Source organism: Poecilia formosa, unplaced genomic scaffold (genome assembly GCF_000485575.1).
Source record: "Poecilia formosa unplaced genomic scaffold, Poecilia_formosa-5.1.2 Scaffold1, whole genome shotgun sequence".
Lineage (NCBI taxonomy): Eukaryota > Metazoa > Chordata > Actinopteri > Cyprinodontiformes > Poeciliidae > Poecilia > Poecilia formosa.
Window position 1 is genome coordinate 3,662,124 of NW_006799940.1, and position 9,853 is coordinate 3,671,976.

Consider the following 9,853-nt stretch of genomic DNA (forward strand, 5'->3'; position numbering starts at 1 on the left):
AATAGGGCTGGGGAATAAATCAATAATAACATTATATCGTGACAGATAAAATGTTCAATAACTCCACTGGACTCTGGTCCAGAATCACACAGCATTTTGGGGGATGTAGGCACAGGAAAGGCTATAGCTGATCAACCTTTCACGGCTAGCTAAGGTTGGTGTTGTCAGTTAATTCATTCTTTGGTTACCTAGCAACTCACTCATTCCTTGGTTACCTAGCAACAACCAGTGATTCTGCCCAGACTTCCCCACTGTCTCTCATAACTACTTAAAAATACAAAACAACGGTGTGGAGTGAAGGGAGAAAATGAGTAAAACAGCTTGAGAAGAAATCATGAATGAAACAGGAAAGGTAAACAATTATTAATATCTACTGATTTTATATCGGGATGCATTTGTTTTTTGTTTTTTTTTAGCCATATCGTCCAACACTAGTTGAAAGTAAAGCATCTAGAGTCATATTTTTCCATTTCAAGTCAGATTTATTTATTTATTTATTTATTTATTTTTTGGGAGCAGATCTTTATCTTTGAATTGATTTTTCTTTACTTTTCAATTCATGGGGCTAAGATTACATAAAACAGCGATCACAAGACGCCACAAACACACAGTCCTGTTGGCAGATGCAGAAAAGATGTAGAGGTTTGGATTTTAGATCAGATCTTTAGTAAACAGCCTCTGAAACAAATAAATAAATAAATAAATAAATAAATACATAAATCAGGTTGCATGAGCAAAAGGAAAATCTCTCCTTTTTTTTTTTACACAGACAGGGGAATTAATTAGGTGATAAATGCTGCCTGTTGCTAACAGTAGGACAGAAAACACAGCCGAGCAAGACTTGGCAGCCTTTCTCTGCTGTGTTCCATGAGCGCTGAACTGCGCTCCAGTTTCATGCATGTTTGAAAATGTTGTCACCCTTTTCCCTCTTAAAAATGAAACACTAAACACATGTGTAAAAATTATGGCATTTTAACAGCTACTAAATGAAAAGACAAATTATTTTTCTGCGTTAAAAGAGATGACTGATTTGCAACGCTCGTTACTGAGGTGTTACTCTATTAGGTTTCACGGTATTATGTCAAATGAAGTCAGCTTTTCCCCCCGTGTTAATGTCCTCCATGGCACGTTTTATTCAAAGGGAAGTGGCTCTGCTAAATCAAGTAAAGACATATTAAAATGCTTTAAAAAAAAAAAAGTGAAACGGCTTCGATTTTTAAAATACAACTCTGCGGAGCTAAATGCCAAGTTCCTACAAAGAGTGGAAAATATGGAAAAGTCTGATAAAAGCGAATAAAACAACGGAAATTTGAGTGAGAAAAAGAACGGAGCTGTGACATGAAAAGTGAAAAACTGCACAGCCTCTGCTCCAACTCATCAGCTTCCAGTCCCCACTAAAAGCTGACTTTACGGCCGGTTGGCACTTCTGTCCTGAAATATGTTTTTTTTTTTGTTTTTTTTCAGATGGACACGAGTGACGATGAGCTGGTGTTTCTCAGGCCGCCTTGTCTTTCCGTTATCACAGGATGCAGAGCTGGGAAGAGTGAAGAAGCAGCAAAGGGAGGACCGGAGCCTTAGAGCATGATTTACTTGACCTTGCAGCGCTGGAACCAACAACCAGAACCTCATTAATTCCCAGGGTCATTCTGCTTGGACATAACTTGGTTAAAAATCAGAATGAGTGGATGACTTCCAGACGTACACCAAGAGTTATGAAATCCCTGGCCTTAACCCAACCTCCCTGGATCTCGTAGTACCCACTCCAAAACCAAAGCTCTCTCAAAACGGGGGTTTAAATCACGTTGGGTCCTCTTGGAGGAGTCACCCAATCCTGATTGAAGGGAGGAGGCCAAATGGAACATTTTCTGCTTATTAGGCAGCAAATACGCTGTTGTTTTATGTGATTATCAACTATGAATGATTTTTCTCTCCCATCCATTCTGGAACCTTGGCCTGTCTTTTGTTTATAAAAAAAAAAGGAGCTGGAGCAAGAGCAGGGCTGAAAGGGGAAGCCCAATAAATTACACTAATGCACACATTTAAAGGGGCTTATATTCCCTCTGGCCTGTTATCAAGACTACTCCAGTGAGAATGTAAACTACCTCTTTCTGTCCCCCTCCCCTGACCCAATATTCAATGTTAGCATGCTTTAAAACAACTCCTCTGTTTATGTTATCGCAAATAAAGGGGCAGATTATTCCAACTTTTTCTCGCTATTTCATGCTGGCCCCAGATTAGTCAGGCAAATAGTTGTCTAATGGTGCTGCTGGGCTCATTAATCCAAAAAGATAGACCCGGGATTGTGTAAACACAGTGTAGTCAGGGGCAGTGAATCACACCTTCGGTTTGCAGAGGCCGACAGAGAAGGTTGGGGCGGGGGGAGCATGCTGTGTATGGGCCCACACAAGGAAAGTTGTGGAAAGGAAAACAAGCATAATCCTGCTGATAAAAGCAGGATCGCTCCAGCGTTTATTTGGACACACAGTGCCTGGCTGAGGTTAGACCCTAATGAGACAGCGGCCTGTCCAGGATGGATTCATCACCGCCAGATCAGGGTTATCGCCCTCCGCCCGTGCCCCTCTACTTTTAATCAGGCTCCTCTCCGGTCACTCCCTATCTGCAGCAGTCCATCTCTGGAGCCGTCAGCATCCATCAGCAGCTGCAGACAAGTCCAGGGAGCTCCGACCGAGGAGTGCATTAGTAAGTTATTGCTTTGCAGTCTGACTTTATTGTCTGTCATGCTACAGAGCGTGTGCAGAGAGAACACTTACACACTCACACAAGCACGCCATTGCTCTTGTAATAACTTTGTTGCCTGGCAGGAGTGTTCATATCCCTTGAACTTTTTCACATTTTTGTCATCTTACAGTGAAAAACTTCACTGTATTTTATAGGGATTTTACATGCAAACGGCACACTTCACAGTCGTGAGCTACGCGTGCTGGTCTATGTAACCCCCAGTGCAAATATTTGGAGTTATCGGTAAGGTGTCAAAATGTGAAAAAATAAAATAATAAAAAAAAAAAATCCAAAGGTTATGACATGTTTTGCAAGCCGCTGCTTAGAAGAGCTGAAATGGCAAAGAAACTTGAAAGATTTTCAATGTGGAAAAGACATAAAAGCAAGACAAATATAATATAATATAAAAGTAAACTCCTTGATAAATGTTCATGTTAAATGCAGGCTATCATCTCAAATCGGGGCCTCTCAGGAACACATTTGTCCACCGAAACACAAAGTTATCTTCCACCCTCTCAGAGTCATAACATATGTCTATTTGTGTGTGTTTAACTTATAAGGTGATTTAGTGGTGTTAGTGTTTCTCACTACCACGACACGACCCACTCCCACCTCATCAATGCGCCTCCGCAGCCCCAAACAAGGACATTAAAGTCACGACAGCTCTTTGTCTTGTTGTCATTGCAATGAAACAAGGCGGCCGTGCAGCCAGCAGCTTGCATCTTTCTCGAAAAGAATAAATAAATCCATTTTTTCCCCCTCTTCTCTACCACTCGTCAAGTAAAATACACAAACCTCTGCATCTGAAGGTGGGAGGCCTTGAATCATTCATTGTTGATGTTTAGACCAGTTAAATCAATAATCTCCATCTTCTTGCCACAGTGATAAGTGATTCAGCAGGAAAAGTCTTTAGTTAAGTTCTGAGTAACTGGTCCTGATGGCGGAGATACCTTCCGACATAAGAGAACAATGTGGCAAACTGCATTTCACTTTTTTGACACTTCGTGGCTGCAGACGACAATGTCACTGTTACTGAGTGGTTAGATGTCTTTAAAAGATATACCAATTGTGTTGCAAAAGGCAGAGAACAGCAGTTTGAGAAGCTTTCAGTGGGACCGGTTCAAGAAAAATGACTGTGACGCATAATAGAAATAATTCGTAAATGTTTGAAAAATATTCAAATGCACTTAAAAACTACTTAGTACGCAAGACAGTTTGAAGATAGACTAATTTCAACAACATGAACTGGGTGTAAATTAGCTTTCTTAATATTCTCAAATTAAAACATTTGCAACCTTTACAACTGCGTTTGGGCCTCCAGCGGACAACAGTTATGTTGATTTCAAAATATAAAAATGCACAAAATGATAAAAGTGAGCCTCAGGCTGCCAACGTCGCACACAAAAGTTGCAGATGAGTCACGATGTTGCGTAGGGAAAACCAAACCTTGCAGCACAACACAATGGCCACCCACGACAAAAGAAGTGACAGTCGCTCAAATGTGAGTTTGTATGTTGAATATTTATATGGGCATTTACTAAGTGAGGAAAAGTAAATCAGGAGAAATGTTTGTAGCTTGGAGACCTAGTAAACCAGTACTCTGCACGGGACTTTAAAAGTGGTCTGTGGTGAATCCAGTGTGCCTGCTTTTAACCACAGAGGCAAATTACCAGTGGTGAAAAAAAGCATGACTTTTAAAGTCAGCATCAAGGTAGGCAATTTCTCCCTGTTTGCGACAAACATTATTTCTTTGAAGCATGTCGGCGTTTGCCAGTTTTCCAGCCACATAGAGACATTTTAAAGCACAATCAAGTAACTATGTTACCTCCAGGTGTTATAAAAATGCTCTATATGCGTCAAAGCTTAATTTTCTTAACTTTCTTATTCAAAAGAAATATGACTTTGCAATTTAATGATCACTTTAAGAAGCCCCTGCTCTTTCTCATTTTCTAAAACATTTCCTAAGAGCGTTGGACTGAGAAGTTCTTTGTACGATACTCAGTAGACATGCAGTTCCACCAGGTGTTTGCTAATTGCAGCTACCGCTAGCAGATGCAGCTCCAGAGAGTAGTCTGAAGATTCAATGATTTCTCAAACATGCATGAAAGAATCAGGGCAACTCTCCAGGTTAAAAAAAAGAAGTCATTTTTAAATAATACCCCTCTTTTAACATGACAGAAATCCTCTTTTCTCGAATCCACTGTAACTAAGATATCAATCAATCAATAAATAAATCTGCATTAAAAAGAACTTTTTTAAGCTTTAGCACAGTGACCTAATTGACTGTACATGGGATAACTGGCATAAAACATTTCCTTCAAAAAGAAATACAAAGTTGGGAATAATTCTGTGTAATTCAGCACTTTTCACAACAATCACAGTCAGCATAGAACCCTTAAAAATGGACATATTTAATATCCCATGTAATTATTTTGCAGTAAATGTAATAGTTTATTGATGGTAATGCAATTTAAAATGTGTGCATAATTGATTGTTGTTTTTGCTAAAAATACTGATTAACATTTTGCCATAATATTTAGAAGTTTTTGCTTCTAATTTTTTGTTTTAATCCATATTGGTTTTCCTCAGCGTATTGCTTTTAAATAGCTTAATCATCTTGTTTTTGGTAAACATTAGTGCTCTCTGGGATTATTTCAAACAATAGGTCGATAATTGCCGGAAGTATTCACTGCTTGTTGCTTTATCACTCAACGACTTAGATTCGTGCTTCATAAGATTAACTAATTCGCCACTTGAATAGATTACAGAAACCTGACGGCGAAGATCTTTGATGGCGGAAAATCTTTGATAGCGGAAAATCTTTGATGGCGGAAAATCCATGATAAACCTGTTTTGGCATTCAGTGACATAACATCCCTCCGTTTTCCCCATAGGCAGTAATTACAGGCCGTGTAGCATGCGTCTGTAGGTCGCGCAGCCTCTGCTGCTGCTGCTGAGGAGTCCTGCATCACATCACAGTCCGTAATGGAAGCCAGATGTCTCTCTGTCTGTTTAACGCTCATAATCAATAGCCTCACTCAGAGCAGCCCTGACTTTCTCCACCTCTCTCCCCTCTGACAGCTTGTTATGAGAGCGGATCAGCGAAGGAATGGCATATCTGCGCTGCAAACAAGCACAAGTGTGTCAAGAGTGAGATTAACTAATTGGATTCCATCCATGAGTCTTTGTTTGGTGGAGGAGGGCAATACGGTGGGGGTCCAAGCGAGGGGAAGCGATCCCTCTCTGAAGCCTCAACAAGCTACATGACACGGCAGGCTTCCACCTCCAACTCCCAGACGAGGAATCTGGGAATGGAGAAACGATGGAAGGAAGGGGATTCCCATAAAAAAGTGAAATCTGTCTAAATAAATAACTTGAAGTGGCACTCGAGGAGACGCAGTGCATCTACATTTCCTGTGGCTGCTTCCTGCCGTCACGTAGGATCTCTACATATCTCTATCCACGAGCTTGTGCCAGGGGAAACATTATGAAGCTGATGACTCTTTTTTTATTTTTTTTCCAGTGTGAGGGGAAGTTGAGGGCCTGTGTACAACACCGGGTTGATGCAGGAAGAGGCAGAGGTGTGGTGATTGGAGTACACAGGTCACGACCTCAAACTTGTAATGATCACCTGATGGATGTTGTGAGTCTGGGGTCATCTGTGTGTCAGGGGAGAATGGGGAGGAACAAGTGTTGGGCCGTCCTGCACGGCCTGCAAAAAAAAAATTGAGACTGTTTCCAAAACTTTTAACAAATATCATTTTCTTTTTAAAGTGCCCTGCATCTTGATGCAGCCTTTCTTACTTTGTTATCCCTAAATAAAATCCCTCAGAGCGACTGAAAAACGCTCCTCTCATCTTCAGCCGTCATTTGAATGTTTTCTATTTTATCAAAAATATAGAGCAGCTACTGGTACTGCTGAATGTAAAAATTAAATATGGTGTAGAGGTAGAAGTACAATCAGCCGAAACAATCTTTTGGAATTTCTTAGAGGTATTTCATTTTCTTATGATCTAATATAAAACTTAAAAAAACAGAAAGTATAAAACTGAGTGGAAATTTGGTTGAACTTTTTCAATTAATGAAATAGTATAAGAGACCATACCCAATGCCTGGATAGATGGATAGATAGATGATACAACAATATAACCACTTGAAAACAGTCAGTGTTAATGTTTATAATTTTTTGGTGCTCAATTTTGAGAGTAAAACATTTTGGAGTTATTTTGATAGTTTGAAATCCTAGTGTTCCAGCTGTACCTGAATGCATCACCTAGTTTGAAATCCTAGTGTTCCAGCTGTACCTGAATGCATCACGAGCCGCTGTTGATAAAATTCTCTCTTGTCAATGGATATTCCCCCAACTTTACATGCATATTGGGTGGGGTTTACATTTAACTTCACATGGTCTGGCAAACATTTCAGGTAAATGCAGAGCAAGTTAGTAATTTTGCTCCTGAAAAATACCTTTCTTTCTCCACGGTAGCTGCATGAGTAACTATTCCCGAATGAAGAGTTTTGTTTTCTTGTCCGTCCTGCAAAACGAACAACTCCTGTTGTGTAAACAGCAACTTGCTTGAAATGCATGTATTTTTTGTAAAAATGATTTATCTATTACTGACTTTTTTTTTCTGGTTTGAATGCATTCAGCTCTACATCTGCTCCCATACCAGGAAAACTGGTTTTTACATTTACTGCAGATTGTGCAGAGCAGTTCCTGATGAGGGCCACTGGGAGACAGAGAGAGGGGAGCAGCAGATCTAGGGCTGAGGCCTCCATCCGTCTGGAGAGGGAATAACTCCATCTCTCGCTGATAAAGGCAGCTGGCCGTGCGGACGCTCGGTAAAACTTTATAGTCAGATATGCACAGATGAGTGGGCCAGCTGTGCAGTGTCATATATTCCTAAACAAACCCTGCAGGAGCTGAACTCTCACCCCTTGCACATATGGGTTACAGGGCTTGCACTCACACTGTTGTTCATGCACTTAAACATGTGCAAACTTTACACATAGCAGAAACAGAGAGTCACAGTGTGCTGCATAGGGCGCATGGAAGTCGGACTACACGACCCTTTTAAAAACAAAGGATATTTTATTCTCTGCAGCGCGTTGAGGTTGTCTGACAAGGGCCACAGCCTTAAATAAAGGACAGTAATTATGAGCTCTCACCCGAGTCTGAATCTGTCTTCTAAATCTGTGAGAAGGAAGTGGGACTGAAGGATGTGAAACCAAGCAGCAATTTTTAAAAATCACCTGCTCACTCTCACTTGTGTGTCCTTTCGCTGGCTGGTGCGGTGACAGGCAGGTACTTCTTTCTTTAAGTCCTGATTGTTTTGACCGAAGCGGCAAAGCGAGCCGCTGGAAGTTGCAGCGGTTCTCTCTGCCACACAGATCTGTTTATTTTGGAACAAGAGCAAGACAAGCCCAAGTGACGCTTTATTTATGTTCCCGCTCTTGCCCTCTCCTCCCCTTAATGAGCAGAGTTGCAAAGAAGAATTTCTTGATAATCAATCAGCAGGGTGTTCTCAAGAGCATTAGCGCCGAAAAAAGGCGCACTCACACGTAGACTTAGTGCGGTGTGATGAGGTCTAATACTAAAGCAGATAGACAATAAAGGGTAATAGATAAAAGGGCATGATTAACAAGGTGACAGACATTCTCGACTATGATTGGTTAGCTTGGGTGGTCATTACTGGTTTATACAGCTGATATAAGATACTTCCTAACATTGTTCCTTTAACTTTCTGTGCTGTCTATGATTATAATACATGTTAGATAGAGGTTTCTCAGAAACAGATAACGTCAGGTTTGGTCATAAAGATGAACGTGAGACTGTACTGAAAAACAAGCCAAATAAACATGGTGGTCAGTTCTTCGGCATTAGTGGACATGCAGGTTATCTTGTTGTTCTCAGAGAGGGGTTTCATTCTGGCTGTTCTCTATAAAACTGCATCTGCGAGCTACGATAAGCACCGAAAAAGGGGAAATGAGGAAACCTCAGACTATACTCAGCAAACTCAACTTTTATCTACAGAGAGGCCACGCAGGTGACCAGAGTTGCATCAGACACATCAAGCCTGTGTCTGACTGTAACAAAGTCGGTTTGTGTTGCACTCTAAAAAGTAACAAAGGAAAAACTCTGAGCTTTCCACAAAATGATTTCTGTTTCCGAATTGCATCCATAGAGCAGAAAATTCCAACAAACTCCCCGTCGACAGCAACCATCTCATTCCCACTGGATAAAGATGCCGTTCAGTAATAAGTACCAGAATGTAAATGAGCACCAGCGTATCCGTTCATGTGGATCAGACTGAGAAGGATAAGAAAGCTAACACCGAAGCTTCCTTGGAGTTTTTGAGCAACCACAATTATTTCATGAAGGCATCAACAACTTGACCAGAAGGCCACAAAAAAAAAAAAAAAACAGAACAACATCTGAACATTGGAGGCCTCACCTCCATTAACACTGGTCTTACTGGGTCAACATGGAGAATTACTCTGTGAACTGATGAAGCAAAATTCAGTTTGGGAATACTAAAAAAACGTTCCAGAAAATGAACATTAGACCAATAATCAAACATGGTTGTGGTAGTGTGAGGGTCTGGGTCTGCTTTGTTGCTGTAGGATCTGGATGACTTGCTATGATAAATTCTGCTCTCTACCAGAAAATCCCGATTGAGATCGACTGACATTAAGCTGCATCTGGGTTATGGCCTAGTCAAAGTCCAGATTTGAATCCTGTTTGTGATGCTGTGGCATGACTTTAAACATGCCGATGACTTAATGAAAAACAACAGTTTGAAAATAAGTTCCTTAATGTCATGTTGGCCAGTATTGACTGATAAAAGAAATGTATTATGAAAGCACTAAAAAAAACCTTCAACAATTAAAAAAAACTGTGTTTGATTTGAGCAGAACATGTGAATGCAGCCGAAAATACCAGTTTAGCATAGAGGTCACTGGGCCAGTTTGTGATTTGTGAAACTTTTGCTCTAATTGTAAATATATGATGCATCATCTTGTAAGCTTTTGTTACAGCTCTTATAGATAATAAATTCAGGTGACTAAAAAAAACAAAAACATATTAGGGAATTATTTGGTTATGAGAAAATCT

At 40.4% G+C, this 9,853-nt stretch overlaps 1 long non-coding RNA gene across 1 annotated transcript; it reads left to right on the forward strand.

Annotated features, from left to right (window-relative positions):
* The first annotated feature begins 267 nt into the window (after positions 1–267).
* Positions 268–6,584, forward strand: LOC103133791 (uncharacterized). Its single transcript, XR_001659423.1, has 3 exons — positions 268–352; positions 1,465–2,700; positions 5,821–6,584. It is a non-coding gene; the product is annotated as an uncharacterized LOC103133791 (long non-coding RNA).
* Positions 6,585–9,853: the final 3,269 nt, after the last annotated feature.